Below are 14,385 nucleotides of genomic sequence, written 5' to 3'. Positions count from 1 at the left end.
GGCTTTGCTGCTCGGGGTTAGGTTGTGCTGCCGCCCCCCCACCCCCCACCCCTCCTCTGGGTTGTCCTCCTCCAGTCAAATTGCTGACGTGCTTTGCTTTCCCTCCGCAGTCCAGCTCCAAAATAGCTCTGGGTGTCATTTACCATGGAGATTAAGTTTCCTGCAGGAGAGAGGCGAAAGGGCATCATTTTAGGGACTCACTGGGACAGTCCAGCAACAGGGAGGGGGGAAACCATCAGAGGTGTGTGCGTTTGGTGGTGTGGGGGACAGGCTGCAGTGACAGGGTGGGTCAGAACCGCTCCTCAGGAGTCCATCCCAAAGCCAAGTGAAGAATGTGACGTGGGGACTCAGGAGCAGGCAGCTGCCAACTTATCGGCGTTGCACACTAGGCAGGAATTCTCTTCCAAAGGCATCAGATCAATAGTAGGTTTATTTATAACCTTGCAGGCAAGAGTTGTTACAGTGGCGAATAAACGGCAAGTTAATACACCTAGGCGTCTCTCTCCCTACCTTTCTGCTGCATGAATCTGAAGTGCCTGCAAAAATGGCACGAGTTGCACATACATGGAATTTCAGAGGCTCAAGATCACGTTTTCTACACCCTTACCAGCAAAATTGCTATTTTTTTTTAAACAATTTCCTGAACACAGAGTTCACGCCAACTCTTATTAGCAATCACAGTGTTCTGAATTTAAAAGTCATTTCTCTTAAAGGTAGAAGAGCTAGAACAGAGTCCAGCAGGCTCCCCCACAACCACTTTACCTCTGCACAGCTATCAGGAGCTAACTACAAGATACACTTATTTTTGGCAGTAAACAAAGCAGATAACATGCTGCAGAGTCCGAGGCCGTGGATCAGCTAAAGACACAACAGTATGTTGCGTTTACTCACTTTTCAGGGCACAAAAACATCAACAGGGGAGCAAAGTGGAGTTTTATTTGGGATTTTGAAAGCAGGGGTTGAAAAGAGTCAGAGAGAAGCATGGTAGCTGCGGTGTCCTATGTTGTCAGGGCAGAGGAACGACTGTTTCTACCTTGCACACAGTAGGAATCTCAACTCTTGAAGCCTCTAAGTTTTGCATGGGGTTCGTAGGGTATTTGTCTACTGAAAACTAAAATGTGGAAGACATCCAGCGTGACCTAAGTGCTAATGGGATCTCCCTGAAAGCAGAGCTCAAGAAGAAAGCGGCAAGGACGAAAAGCGATGAGATCAGGAGGACTCCATTACCTTGATGCAATGGGATGACCAAGCACAAGGATGTCTCCAGCAGGAGACACTGAAGCTGTCCTAGGGCTGGTTTCTCTACAAGGGAGGAGCTAGACATTGGTTTGGTCCAAAGCAGATCGTGTTTCATCGCATGCAGTGACCTGCTGAGAGCAGGGCTGTCACCTGCTAGAGAATTGACCCAGTGATGGAAGGAAAAAAGCCACAGCAAGTGTAAGACACACCATCATCTTCCAAAGGGGGAATAGAAAGGGTAGTGTTGACTCTTCGATGAGGGAGATGGAAGGACCCACCTCTCAAACCTAACCATAAGCAATCTGCTGCCCACCAGTGACCAAATCTGAGACACTGCAGAAAGGCAGCATGCTACTGCCTCGTGCTCCCTGCTCCTTTCAAGTCAGAATAGTCAGAATTCACCCACCGGGGCAAAACAGACCATAAAGTTATAGGATTGAGGGGAAAAAAGGTACCTATATCTCAGGTGACATCTGAACTGTCTGTGCCTTGACTGAGTAACTTCATCTGATGTTTAAGACAGCTTTGTGAAACTCATCTCCCCTTTTAGAGATGTTGACCATTCTGCTCGGTCCTTCCTTCTGTTTTGAAGATGGTTTAAAGTTTCAGTTGCAGACACAGTAGCAGATACCTACCAACAAACTTACAACGACCTCCCAAAGACACAGAAAGGCTGCCCAAGTTTTAGTAAAACCCAGCCTACCTTTGAATCAATGCAATTTCATTTCTGAACTATTGCACAAGCTGAACATAAAAATAAAATTATTTCCTATCAAGTCCTAGTTTCAGGTGGTGTTTGTTTTAAGGAAGGCTTTTAAACATACTTTGGACAGTGAGTCTGTGCAATCTTTCCACACTGGGAGAAAGTGCCCAAACTGGGTTTAATGTCGCAGCATATTGTCACCTCTTTACCTGATGGGAAAGAGGATCCTTGCCTAGACTGCCACCCAGCTTGGCATATTGTCACAGAACATTTATCTCATCACTTACCTGTAAGCCCCTTGCAGCTCAGCTTACGGTGTAGGCCAATACCCAGGACTAGCGTCTTCCCGCACCACGCAGACAAGCAATAGGCAAGCTCTGTTCTTGCAATAGTGACCCCTTCTTTGGACGCTGTGACTTGCCCTAATTAACTTGACATGAGTGGGTTGCCCAAGATACCCTGAAAAGTCAATAAAAATGAGATGAACTGAAGTCTCTACAGAACCAATGAGTCATTTATCTACTCAGGAAATACAACATGTCATGGGTTTAAAATAAAGTCTGATGGGCAGTGGCTGAGGGAGCTGGGGGGGTTTAGCCTGGAGAAGAGGGGGCTGAGGGGAGCCCTTCTCGCTCTCTGCAGCTGCCTGAGAGGGGCTGGAGTGAGGGGGGGGTTGGTCTCTGCTCCCAAGTCATTTGCAATAGAATGAGAGCAAATGGCCTCAAGCTGCATCAGGGGAGGTTTAGATTGGGTATTAGCGAAAATGTCTTCAACAAAAGGCTTGTCAAGCACTGGGACAGGCTGCCCAGGGAAGTGGTTGAGTCACCATCCCTGGAGGTATTTAAAAGACATGTAGACTTGGGGCTTAGGGACATGATTTAGTGGTGGCCTTGGAAGTGCTGGGTTAACAGTTGGACTCAACGATCTTAAGGGTCTTTTCCAACCTAAATGATTCCATGATTCTATAAAAGAAAATCTATATATGATGAGCTAATGGAAGTTTGGATTTATAGAAAGAATGATGAAAGGGTTGAAGGAACCTGCATTTGAATAAAGACAAACAAAATGTCACCAGGCACTATATTAGTCCCTTCTTCTGTGAAAAACCAACAGACAGCTTTTCCGTAAGCATCTTTTCTTCCTACTCTAAACATCATGGAAATGTGCTTTCAACAGCAGCTTCTACTCACAAGGTTTCAAAATACAGAAAAATCTTCCCTTGCACTTGAAAACTATTTCTCTGAGCTCCAAAATTGCTCATCTAAACGCTCAAGTTGAAAATAAAAGGATTTAACCATAGTTTACAGACACTGAAACAAGCTGTGCTTGGTTTTCCTCCAAGAATTCAATTAAATTATTTGAATTACTTCAACTAGCAAGGCCTGAGGCATTAGGTCTGATTTCAATATTCCTCTTAAGTACTAGATTTTTTGCATAAAAAGGCAGGGTTTTGTCAACAAAAAAAATTCCTGCTTCTCCCAACAGGAGAATTTAATGTGATTTTTTTTTCCCATGTGATACTGCACAAAAATTTACAAGCCGACACCATTTTTTCTTCTCAGTATGTTTACTCAGTTTTTACAGAAAATTAAAACCAAATCCTGATGTTTTGTCTCCCTTATCTAACATTAAGAATAATTCAGGGAGAAAAAAAAACCCTTCAATGCTAATAAATTTCACACACAAATAACCCACAGACAACATGAGATATTTTTTCTACCACATCTAGTTCTGAGAGATAAGACTACCTAAGTCTGCGTTAAACACCACTAGAGCACTAGCGGTTCCCTAAAGCACTCCTAATATAAAGGAGTGTGTTCCCCCAAAAAAGGTTACACATGCCTGGCAACGTCATGGAGGACACAGAAAATTACTATATTACAACATAAAATCTAAGTATTATCTTGAGTTAAAAAAGAACAGAGGTACTTAATTTTTCCTTTTTTAGAATTTTAGGCAGCTTTTTAGAATTTTCGGACAACTGATTTATGAACAAGCAACAAAGAAAAGGCAAAAGCGACACATGCTTGCCTGCGTTGGTATTAAAGGCTTCCAAAAAGGCTTATGAGGGTTCCCAAGTCTTTTTCAGTGTGTCCTTGTCCTTAACATTAAGCCTTTCCCTATGTAACCTAATCTAAGCTAAATTCCTAAATTCTAGAATCCCTCCTGTAATTTAACCCGACCTACCCTGACCAGGAAAGGCCCAGGTACCCTTCCTTTGGCAGGAAGCCTGGGGACGTTTGAAGACCACCATCCCCACTCATCTCCTCTTCTTTGGCCTGCACGCCCCTAACTCGGTTCTGACCTGCTGATCATTTCCATTGCTCTCTGCGGGACCGACTCCAGCTGTCGACATAAATTTGAAGAGCGAGGACCAAGCCCAGGCACAACCCTCCGGCTGCCGCCGTATCAGGGAAGATCAGGAGGATTGCTTCGGACATGCTGCTGCCTACCGCTGCCTTTGTACATCCCGCTATGGATTTTTGCCTATTTCAAAACAGCCAGGCATTGTCGACCCCAAACCCACTTGTGCTTCCCAGTAATCCCCAAATCCTTCACAGAACTGCCGCTGAGCAGCATTTTCCCTATGCTGTCATGGAGCACTAGATTATTTTTTAACCCTTTCAGAGAACTTCATATATTTTTTTCATACACGAATGTGGGATCGTGGAACTCTAAGCCTGACTTACCAAAGCCTCAAGAGACCCTGCCAAAACAAGATTTTCTGTAAAAACGTTACCAGTGCACCGATGGACAGCCTGTTTGGTTCTGCTTGACAAATCCGTCCCTTTTGACATTAAATCTTCAGTAACTACACATGGAATAAAGCTCTGTGCCCGTTCTACAGTACTTATTGCAGATCATGTTCCAGAACTCTTTACAAGACTATCATAGACAGGAGTGCCAAGTTTATTTATTCTTTTAATTCAATTTACATAACTGTTTCCTCCCTATCTAGAACACTGTCATAGAGGGGAACTGGCTGGGCTGAGAAAGCTTCACACAGGTTAACTGTGACTCTCCTATTAAGGATCTTTTCAGTGCTTACAAGACAGTTTTTGACTTTTTGTTCCAATATATTTCTGGGACTTGAAATCCAAATACCTGGCCTATAATTACCTTCTTCCCCCCCTTTCATCTTCCTATTTTAAAGACAGAAGTACACTTACCTTTCACTTGTTCCCTGGCATGCTGGCCACCATCAGGGGTTTCATTATTAACATTATGCTGGATCTCCTCTCCATCTGGAATACCACAAGTACTCTACAACAAAGTTCGTGAGGTCCAGCCCATTTTAAAACATGTTTTTATTTTATGCACTTTCTAACCAATTTCATAGCATCACAGAATCATTAAGGTTGGAAAAGACCTCTAAGATCAAGTCCAACCCCTAACCCAACACCCCCAGGCCTCCTAAACCTTGTCCCCAAGGGCCACGTCTGCACGTCCTTTGAAACCCCCCAGGACGGTGGCTCCCCATCTCTCTGGGCAGCCTGTGCCAGAGCCTGACCACTCTGTCAGTGAAGACATTTTTCCTAATATCCAATTTCTTACCTGTTCGAAACAGAGGTATTTACCCCTTTGTTATAGTCATTAACTAGGATACTCCCCTGGTTGCAGCCTGCTTCATAGTATGAAAAAATAAAATAAAACTAAAAAAATTTTAACAGCTCTCCTGCTATTCTGAATATCCAGCAAATCCCCACTCAACCTTTTCTTATCCCTTATATAATTGTAAAATTATTTTTGCTATTCTTAATTCACTTGCTAGTTGCATTTTGTTTCACGCCTCAGCTTTTCTCAACTATCTGTGCTCAGCCCTGTTCAGGCGCACACCATCTTCGGGAGCACTCGCATCCACAGCTAGAACAGCAGCACACTCACACCGATGTTTTCCGAAGAGTCCACGAACCTTCCTTGATTATTGTGGCTCTGCTCTGAACAAGGTCATCGCCGTTTCTCAAAGCGCAACTCAAATTCATTCACCTGCATCTGAACTGTGTGTGAGGAGGGGAAAAAGGTTCCTGACGCGGGTGGTGCAGCACTGGACCATGTACCCAGAGAATGGCATCTCCACCACGGCAGACGTGCAGAATTTGAGAGGACAGGGCTCCAAGCTGTGAAACTGGCCCTGCTCTGAGCGGGGGTAGGAGTAGATACTTCAGAAGTCCCTTACAATCTTAATTATTTGAGGTTATGGTCCTATGAGCTGATCAGTTCTTCTCTTAGAATGAATTTCTTGGAGATTTCCCCTTTAAACCTGTCCCTGAAAGCTGTCTGGTATTTTTTGAATATTACATGGGTCATCTTTGATTTAAAGGGAGACTAAAAAAGCCGCCGAGAATTAAGCTTCACTAGTTTGTCCATGGATTTATTCTCTAAACTAAGAAGAAAAATCATGCTGCTAGAAACAGACACTGGGTTTACTCCTCCTTTTGCACTGAGGGCAGTGCAATTGCCATGGCTAAATAAACTCTTTGTCAAAAGCAGTCACTTTTTAAATAGAACTGTTTTTCAAAAATCCTTCCATTCCTTTTGAGCTCTCACCCCACCGTTCCTCCCATGGGTTGTTCTTTGCATTTCTTCTTTTCCACCCCTTCCCCTCTGTCACAACTCCACAGCTTTAAATATTCCATCCTTTCTGAAAACGCGTGCATTCCTGAAGCACAGGGGGGTTTGCAGCAAGCAGTATTGCTCCCTGAGCAACCACCATTTTCCTGAAGGTTTCGGTCCAGAAGCATTTCCACGGTTGGCTTTGTCGCCCTGCGTGTTTGCCAGCTATTGCTATTAAACTTGGCTGGGTAGGCTGGGTAGCAAGGCAAGTTTAAAAGGTACTGTGCTGGATACATTTGGATTTAATCCTGATGTAACTATTCTTTTGTTTGTGAATAATTTCTTTGCTGAGTGGTGAAAATCTTAATATGCAAATATCTTGGATCAGACAGTCAACTGAAGAGCCCAGGGAGAAGCAGGTCAGAAGCTTTTATATGTAAATACTCGTACAATAGTAGGACATCAGAAGAAGTTAGAAGCTGATTTGCCTGATGAAATGCCATCTACACAAGAAGTCTAATTCCGATCAGAAAGTTACCTAAAAGTAATGTCTATTTTTACGTGCTTAAGTAGTACCACTGACTGTCAACGGGATTAGACAGAGGCTCTAAGCTAGTCACACGCCCAAATCTCTTCCTTGGTAGCAGTTCCAGTTGAGGAAGAGGTGTCAGCATCGATAAAATTGTCTCTGTTTCTCACCCCAAGCCTTTGCCAGACCTTGCCCAGTGACTCAGCCCATCCCAGCGCCTACAGATCACCACTGTCTGGCTGCGGACAGACAAGTCCCCCAGAAATATGCTCAGGTGGCACTTCAGCCTTTCTTCTGCCGCTCCAGTTCATCCGTCTCCTGTACTTCCTGATGAGGTGAGCTTGTAGTGGCAGAGACAGCATTTTCCTGTTAATATGCTGCCCTGTGATCAATGACGATGAATGCTTTACTCAAAAATAAAACTCTCATGACTACATTATTATTGGGTGAGGCGGGTTCTGCTCTGCAGGCGTTACCTCATTGAGTGCACGTCTTATTACTTATTTTGGACATGCTGCAGAAGCTAATACTGATGTCTAACCTCTAATTACTTCCAACACCCTTCTTATCAACCTGAGTACATTCCAGTCATGATTAATGCCTGCGAAAAAGGCTGAATCTGAAAGAGATGTGGCACTCAGCTCTGAACAAAGAGAAGTGGTTATAAACATACCAGTTGATAGGTAAGGGAAGTTTTAGATGAGAGGATGACAATCTTTTTTAAAAAAAGCTATCTTAATTATTTTAGTTTTATTAAAATCACTTTAAATTATTTTCTAAATTATTTGAAATGATAAATAATTTGGAAAGGTTGGGGTTTTTCGGTTTGTTTTTTTTGTGGTTGTTTTTTCATTATCCTCTGGAAGATATGCAAAGGTCCCTCAGGAAAGAAGGAAGGAGCAAGCACCAAGGTTTTATTCAAGTCTGCTCTTCTGAAAGGGATGTATTATAAAAGCAATTTCATCTACAAAATACACAGTGGCAATACTTTGTATTTCAACCATAGGTAGACTAGAAGAACATCTTTCTATTGAAATAGTAATGGCACTAACGTTGCATGGCTTATAAAAATTAAGAATGAACTTAATCTTTAATCTTCCTGCATTAAATGGTAAAACTCAGGGATAGGGCATTCAGTTCTTCTCACTGGTGGACATGGATGAGTGTCATTGGATTTACAGGCTCCTGCAGTCATTTCTAAACTACCTGCATGCCAACGTAAGCTTGGCTCTAGTACCTTAAGCGTTTCCTTAAATTTCGAGCGAAAAATATTTGCATGTTACCTAATGACAGGTATTTATACAACTCTTGGATGTCATCAGTGACACTTACAGAACTCTAGCGGGGTTATAGAATCATAGAATGTCCCAAAAGGATGCAGATCTGCACTTCTAAAAAAAGGTGTCTGCACAAAGGATTTATAACCATAGTAAGGCAAATTCCTTCCACATCACAGGTCAACCACATACAAGGTGGTTAAGCACCCAGGAAAGCCTTCACTTACACACCTATAAATCCACAGACCAGCTTTTCTTCACAACTGTTGCCGGCAACTATCTTCAAAGCAACTGCTCGCTGGAGATACCCAGCTGGGAGGAGCGGCCGATGCACCAGCAGGCCGTGCTGCCATCCAGCGAGGGCTGGGCAGGCTGGAGAGCTGGGCCCAGGGGAGCCTCATGGAGTTCAACCAGAGCCAGTGCAGGGTCCTGCCCCTGGGGAGGAACAGCCCCCCGCACCAGCACAGGCTGGGGGGGACCTGCTGGAGAGCGGCTCTGCTGAGAAGGCCCTGGGGGTGCTGGGGGGCAGCGAGGTGACCCTGAGCCAGCACCGGGCCCTTGGGACCAAGGGGGCCAGCGGTGCCCTGGGGGGCATGGAAAGGAGGGTGGGCAGCAGGGCGAGGGAGGTTCTCCTCCCCCTCTGCTCTGCCCCAGTGAGGCCACATCTGGGGGGCTGCGGCCAGTTCTGGGCCCCCAGTTCCAGAAGGACAGGGAGCTGCTGGAGCAAGGCCAGCGCAGAGCTGCCAAGGTGCTCAGGGGCTGGAGCATCTCCCTTGGGAGGAAAGGCTGAGAGACCTGGGCTTGTTCAGCCTGGAGAAGAGAAGGCTGAGGGGGGGATCTCATCAGTGCCTATAAATATCTGAAGGGTGGGTGTCAGGGGGATGGGGCCGGGCTCTTTTCAGTGGTGCCCAACGCCAGGCCAAGGGGCAACGGGCACAAGCTGGAACACGGGAAGTTCCCCCTGAACATGAGGACAAACCCCTTCCCTGTGCGGGTGCCAGAGCAGGGGCACAGGCTGCCCAGAGAGGCTGTGGGGTCCCTTCCCTGGAGACATTCACCCCCCGCCTGGACGCGGCCCTGTGCCCCTGCTCTGGGGGTGCCTGCTCCAGCAGGGGTGGGACGGGGTGAGCTCCAGCGGGCCGTGCCAACCCCTGCCAGTCTGTGGTTCTGTGAAATCTAACTTGAATAGTTGGGCTGAATTTTGAAGGGATTCTGACTGAAATGGAATAAAACCTTGCTTACTGATAAATGATGCCTATGCTGAACACAGGGAAAGGGGAAGCTGTTGTTACCATACACTCTCAGCCTAACTGCGGGCTCAGTTAACCTGCACTAACTCTATCTTGTTTGGGCAGCAACAGTAGCACAAATAGTAAAACAACACCAATCCCAAGAACTGCCCGTGCACCCTGTTGGATGAACGTGGGTAGAAGATCTGCGAGAAGAGCGCAGTAACTTACTCTACAAAGACTTTTTGGGGCCTGAGTAAATGCACAGAGTAAATTCTAGCCACACCTCCATCCTCATCTCTTTCAACCGTATCAAAATGCACCCTTCACTCGAGGATTCTGATAAAAAGCCCTAACACTAGCAAGAAGATTTTATGTCCCCCATTAACACTTGGGACTCCATATAGCTAATCCCTCTTAATGAGTAATTTGTTCTTCTGGACACTGAGTTTTGACAGAATTGCCCTATAGGCTTTGCTACGGCAGCGATCTGACAGGATGACGTAAAATCACCTTTGGTGTTATCATCTCCATGCCAATAGGTTATGTATTTGTTGAAAATGGGCTTGTGGATCACAGACAAAACAAAGCAGTACCCCACCAACCCAGCTAGATTGCTGCTCTGAAACATTTACTCCAATCGCTCACTCATCTTCATTTAAAGTTCTGACACACCTTCAGCAGTCTTATTTTTCACCTCAAGCGATTATAGTCCATCCTGTACCGGGTATAAACCACGAGCTTCTAGTGTCACGCTGACGCAACTCTACTGACTTAAATCAAGCAGATCTTGAGTTCTCCCCTATTTACTTCAAGAACTGACAAGTCAGCCTCAACCGCATGAAAAGCAGAAGGAACTCTCGCTCATTCAGCGCAGCAAGATGGGACAGAGATCAGAAATGGGTCCTGAGAGTTCGCAAGCTACGGATTTATCGAAGAGGATTAGCTAAACAACTGCGCACGCAGCATAGTCTGTGTGAGATTCAGACCTCACTCTTGCCTACAGAAGCTACTCTCTTCTCATTATTGATGAGAATATAACAAGCAACATCTAGTAGTTCAGAATCTCCTCTACATTTCTCAAAACGGTTTATCAGCATAGTCAGAACTTACATCATAACAAACTCTTCCTGTACGTCAGAGTGCCCTCACAGCTCCTTCACATTGCACGTGTCGCACGCGGGGCTCTGCGCAGGGCGCTCGCAGCCAGCCAGCTGTGCGCGAACAGGCAGCAGGAAACCTGACCTTCACCGCAATCACGCGGGTAGAGAAATGGAAGAAGAGAAAAAATCACTTTTGCATTGGGCAACCTGCAGCTAGAGCCTGCAAAACGGACACGGAAGGTGGGTTTAGGGTGCACTTGTGGACTGTCAGTCACTTTGCAGCCAGTTGCTCACGTTTGTTCTGACACACACACACGTGCACTCTTGCGCTCACAAACCCAAACACAAGTATCAAAGCATTCAAGCAGATTTTTCCTCGGTGCTGGTTTTACGACTCGAACCCACACACCCTGCTACTTGCACCTACCTCCCTATTGCTGCTGTGAGAGTTAGCAGAAACTACCCCGGCTCCTGAGTTGTACACAGATCTGTGAAAAGGAAATAAACCGGCGTTAAATATTGTACTACTATTTTTTTTTTTTGATGAGTTTTCTTAAACTACCCAAAGCAAAGCAATAAATCCACGGCAGCGAGTTAAAATTTTATGTTAAAAGCAAAAATCTACCAAGTGATGACTTACCCACACCACAAGGTTCTGGGAATTATACGCCACGAGCAATAGCAGAAGCTACTTGGCAGGCAGTCCTATAGTCTGAAATTACTGAAGTTTATTACATAAAACAGTGTTTTTTAGTAAAATATAGAAGGTGGCAATGGCTCTGCTGCAAGGAAGAAAATTGCAACAGCTGATAAGGTTGTACTCCTTTTATCGCCAGCGTAAGGGAGATCCATTTCTGGGACACCACATTGATGAGGAAACTCAGGTGACTTATATAAACACGCGTCACTTTTTTAGTTGATTCTGACTTCCCTTGTGACAGCTAGACTGACATCTTCACGCTAAACCTGTTTTCGCCATTTCCAATGTCCGTCTGCTGCATTTCACACGCTGATCCTAAACAAACAAACCATTTCAGTTTTACATTTGCTTATAATCCCTTTGCAGTAACACTGGGTTTTCAAACGAACACAACGCAGCAAAATCTGTTCTTTAAAGAGAGGGAAAGAATGCCGCTCCCTTTAGGATTGCGAAGCCTCCAAGAGTATTTCACTGAATTCACCAAGCGAGGCTGTGCATCTTTTGCAACCCAACACTCCTGAGCTATATATAACTGTACACAGCATGATTCATCAGCCAGAAAGCAAAGGTCTCCTCAGTAAGTTTAATGAGTTAGCACTGTGGAAACACAGTGTTTTCATTTTTATATGGGACTATTATTCAAATCAGAAGGGTACAACCGAACTGCACGGCTTCCCAAAGGTCAGCCTATCAAACGAGTATGTATTTCAAATACTTCCAATTCACTTTATTTAAAAATCAATGTAAGATACCAAACGTTATCAGACTAATTCGGGGGTAACAGGCTAGGAGGAAAACATTTTGCTGCGACTGTTTTCCAAAGTATCTTCACAGGGAAGCTGCCAGCATAGTTATACTAAAATAGTTGCAACTATTCCATTACAGGTGTTTTGGAACAAGTATCAAAGCAACCAAGCTGTATCTGAATAAAAGCAGAGACACCCGGCATTGGAGGGATGTTTCTCTAATGATCTGCTAAAATAACAGCACTCTGGAAAGTCTCTTCTCTACATAAAAGAAAAAAAAAATAAAAGAGGGGGGGATTTCCTGCAGTGCCCCCAAAATTAACTTATAAGGCATGGGTCCAAAACGGCAACGACAACAGAAACCTGCTAAGAGTAGATGAAGTCCAGAAACCGACAAATACCTCTGATCTGCTTCCGCTATCCTAGTTAGGAATTGTTATATGGAAACTTCAAATTTGTCCTTACATTATCCTGCAACATCAGGGCTGGGATGGCACCGAGGCTATTTGGTAACCAAAATTCCTGTGGCTCACCAAAAGCGACAGCCCCTGATCATTCCTAAACCCAAGAGCACCTACACGCCGAACCCAGAGAGGAGCAGTGGGATGGGCGCCTCCGGGAGCCGCTGCAACCCCTTCCCTGAACCTCTCCTGACACTTCTGCTCTGGGCTTTCTGCAGGAGGACGTGCATGCCCTGAGGCGTCGCACCAAAGCTTCGCTACGTTCCTCCTCGGTCACCTGCACCATACGGGAAGTACAAAAACTTGTGGATTTGGGATGGGAGCGAAGGGAAAAGGGAACCAAAAAGCGCGGGGTGTTGAAAGAGTTCCTCCCAAATCAAAAGTGAGCTGTGGAAAAAGCACTCAGGTAACTGCACGTTGAGGTATTTGACACACGTAGGTCGGTCAAATGCGGAAATGCCCTGCCTGCAAGTTATAGGTTTAAATTATTTTAGACTGGATATAAGGAAAAAATTGTTTACAACAGGATGGTGAAACCCTGGCCCAGGTTGCCCAGAGAGGTGGTCGATGCTCCATCCCTGGAAACACCCAAGGCCAGGCTGGCCGGGGCTCTGAGCAACCTGATGTGGTTGCAGATGTCCCTGCTCACGGCAGGGGGCTGGACGGGATGGCCTCGAAAGGTCCCTTCCAACCCAAACCATTCTATGGTTCTGTCATTCCATGATCACCGAGCCCAGCTCCTGTCCCTGCACAGGACACCCCAAATTCACACCGTGTCTCTGAGGGCCTTGTCCAAGTGCTTCTGGAATATCGCCAGGCTGGTGCCGTGATGCCTCCCTGGGGAGCCTGTTCCAGGGCTCCACCACCCTCTGGGGGAAGGACCTTTCCCTAATGCCCAGCCTCACCCTCCCCTGGCACATCTCCCTGCCATTCCCTCGGGGCCTGGCGTTGGGCACCAGAGAGCAGAGACCAGCCCTGCCCCTCCTCCTCCCCTCGGGAGGGAGCTGCAGAGCGCCATGAGGCTGCCCTCGGCCTCCTCTGCTCCAGCTGAACAAACCCAGGGACTCCAGCCGCCCCTCGTACGGTTTCCCCTCTAAACCCTTCCCCAGCCCCGTGGCCTCCTCGGGACACTCTCCCGTAGCTTTATACCCTCAGTGTCCTGCGGCGCCCAACGCTGCCCACAGCACTCGGGGTGAGGCCGCCCCAGCGCGGAGCAGAGCGGGACAATCCCCCCCCTCGCCCGGCTGCGATGCAGGGCTCGATGCCCCCAGGGCACGGCTGGCCCTCTGGGCTGCCAGGGCACGCTGCTGGCTCGTGTTCAGCCTGCCGTCGGCCAGAGCCCCCAGGTCCCTGCAGAGCTGCTCCCCAACCTCTCGTTCCCCAGCCTCTCTGTACAGCCAGGGCTGCCCTGCCCCAGGTGCAGAATCCGGCACTTGCCCTGTTGTGTACGTGCACACCTACCTGGTGCAACTCCATGATATAAAGAGTTTCCATATACCTGAGATTTGCGTAAATTTATCTCACTGAGGAAGGGAGAGGGGACTCAAGATCTGCACGTCGGTGATTTGCAAAGCACATCGTCTTTCAGTGTCTTTCAGGGCGTTCAGCACGAAGGAGTTCTGTTCCTGCTTACAGCCACCAAGCTCTGCCAACAAACCAGATCTGTCACACTTGGTCAAGTTATTTAGTTTGAGGAACATGCCAAATTCACTAAGACTTCCCCCACCAGGCACAACAAGTGCCAACCGAAACTGCCCGTTCTTCCTCCGCAGAGTTTGCTAAGGTAACAAAACCAGTCACAAAAAACATGAAGAATTTTAATTTTTGTAACTGCGTTAAACCAG

Source organism: Phalacrocorax aristotelis, chromosome 2 (assembly GCF_949628215.1).
Source record: "Phalacrocorax aristotelis chromosome 2, bGulAri2.1, whole genome shotgun sequence".
In the NCBI taxonomy this organism is placed as follows: domain Eukaryota; kingdom Metazoa; phylum Chordata; class Aves; order Suliformes; family Phalacrocoracidae; genus Phalacrocorax; species Phalacrocorax aristotelis.
The sequence above is the reverse complement of the archived record's forward strand: the minus strand, read 5'-3'. Positions refer to the sequence as shown.